This window comes from Halyomorpha halys, unplaced genomic scaffold, assembly GCF_000696795.3.
Source record: "Halyomorpha halys isolate HHAL.00 unplaced genomic scaffold, Hhal_1.1 Scaffold282.1, whole genome shotgun sequence".
Lineage (NCBI taxonomy): Eukaryota > Metazoa > Arthropoda > Insecta > Hemiptera > Pentatomidae > Halyomorpha > Halyomorpha halys.
Window position 1 is genome coordinate 457,117 of NW_027110990.1, and position 2,677 is coordinate 459,793.

Sequence of the window (2,677 nt, forward strand, 5' to 3'; positions counted from 1 at the left end):
TTTTTGGATTTGTTAAATTATTAATTGTTTAATGTTGGTAAAATATTTTGTTTTTCTTTTAGTTGCCAGAGAATATTAAAGAACTGAGACTGAGAAAAAAAAATCTCAAAGTGATAGGTGCATGGTTCTTGGCCATTTTGTTTGCTACTATTACATCAGGATTTCTTCCCAGCTTCTATATGATCTTCCGTTGGTTTTGCCGTGTAATTGTTTTGCAATTTCATTCTTGACTTAATTTTTAATTATTTGAAAATTTTGTTAAACTTCTTAGTACAGATTCTAATTATTTTATTTATAGTCTATAATACTTCGAGGAGATAAGCCAAATTGGAAAGGCATTGTTGATGTTAGTATTCTGATAGTAGTGGGCATGATTGCTTTTTTCTCAGTGGTCTTATCTGTAAGTATTGAGAGTCACATTTGAAGTATCTAAATATCTTTATTCAATATAAATAGTAGTATTCCAATGTATTTTATTGGAAAAAAAGTGAATGAACCAAATTCAAGTTATTGCAGAAATTGTTAAAGTTTAAGAATCGTATAATTTTATAAGTTAAAGTTATAAAAAATTTTAGTGTAAGAATGATACAGTAATATTATCAAGGATCAAAATTAGACCAATCAGCAGCATCTTCCTTTGTAACAAATGATTTAGCATACAAAATTGAACTTAATAAACTAAGTAACATAGTCATAGCCGAGCTAAATGCACTTAACTTCAGTTTGTCTTTGTCCCACAACAGTATAGCAATAATTATAGATTGGCTAAACTCGTTAAAAAGTTTAGACCGTATGCTTTCGGAACATCCAAAAACATCCATATCTACCTCTCTGGTAGATACTTTACAAAATAGGAGTATGACTTTTACATTTTTATGGGTTCTAATGCGCATAGGAATCACAAGGAATGAGTTGGCCGATCGAGCTACAAGAGAAGCACTCGCGCTTCCAGGACGGGGCAAAGCAATTTGAACTTCATCAGAATTCAGCTATCCGCTTGAAAAATGAATCAAAGATAGATGGCAACATGTTTGGAACGAAAGCCCAACAAGGTTTAGAATAGGCTCACTCGTATCATATCACAAAACAAGTAGTACAAGAGCCCAAGAGGAGAAAAAAGGCAGTTATCTCACCCCAATTTTTGATTACTTTGATAAAAACTATGTATATTTACTAGCCAAAACTGATGAGTCTGCCAAGTATTGGTAGGGAGAATAAAAAATGGTGGCTGTTTGAAAACGATAAAAAAATTTAATTCCTCATTCGGAGCTCTATATCTTAAAAAGTAGGAACAACACAAGAAAACCTAAGAGAACGTCATTTAAAGATGAGCAAATTTTCTAAAATATGACCCCTAAAAGAGTTATTTACGTTAAATAGTTCTCGAGATATACTTTTTTAAAAAGCAACATTTCATAAAAATGTTGTATGGGACCTACTGAAAGATCAGTAGTTAGTGAATTTATTTTGAAAAATGTATATCTCAAAAAACCATTTGACGTACAGATGTCTATTAGCACTCAAATTAAAGCTAGTTTAATGAGCTATAAAGTAGTTTATAATGTTTATCTTCGTAGGAGTAATAGTTTTCATGAAATTTGCTAATCTAAATTGATTCATAGTTGTTCGGACAAATTTTGATTTTCCAAATTTATATTCATATGTGAATATCATAAAAACTACTACCCCTGCGAAGATAAGTGTCATAAACTACTTTATAGTAAGTTAAATTACCTTTATTTTGAGTGTTGAAAGACATATGTGCGTCTTATGGATCTGGAGATATATTTTTTCAAAAATCCAACATTTTATACGAACAACTGAAAATTAACATTTTGTGAGTTTATTTTGTCAAATATCATAAAAACTACTAGTCCTACAAAGATAAACATTATTAACTATTTTATAGTAAATTTAACTAGCTTTAATTTGAGTGCTGGCAGACGTCAAATGGTTTTTTCATAAATCAAACTTATTGTCCGAACAAATATAAATCAATTTATTTTAGCAAATATCATGAAAAATACTATTCCTACGAAGGTAAAGGTTATAAACTGCTTTATAGTCCATTAAACTAGCTTTCATTTGAGTTCTAATAGACATCTGTACGTCACATAGTTCCTGAGATATAGATTTCTCGAAATAAATTAACTAACTACTTATCTTTCGGTAGATTTTTAAGAAATTTTGCTTTTTAAAAAGCTATATCTCGAGAACTATTGGGCGTAAATAGCTCCTTTAGGGCTAATATTTCAGCGAATTTACTCTTCTTTAAATAATGTTCTCTTAGTTTTCTAGTGTTGTTGCTAGTTTTTAAGATATAGAACTCCGAATGAAAATTCAATGTTTTTTAAGGTTTTGAAACAGTCTCCATTTTTTATTCCCCCTACCTATACTTGGCAGACTCATAACGTTTGACTATTAATTATACATAGTTTTCATTAAAGTAATCAAAAATTGGGGTGAGATAACTGCCTTTTTTCTCCTCTTGGGCTCTTGTCCATATTTCACATCGCACCTCAACAGCTTGGGGTCGGTCTAAAACGGTGGAATTGGTGTTTAGGTTTTTAAAATCGGAAGATTTTCTGTCACAAATATGACTTCAAACAGATGGTATAAAAATAAAGAAATATATATATATATATAAGTTAAGTATTGGCGAAAGCACAATGTCAAA

General features: G+C 30.3%; 1 protein-coding gene across 1 annotated transcript in view; it reads left to right on the top strand.

The window, feature by feature from the left end:
• The window catches only part of LOC106680717 (ATP-dependent translocase ABCB1), a 75,252-nt gene that overhangs the window by 52,938 nt on the left and 19,637 nt on the right, over positions 1 to 2,677 (top strand). The window lies entirely within an intron of this gene.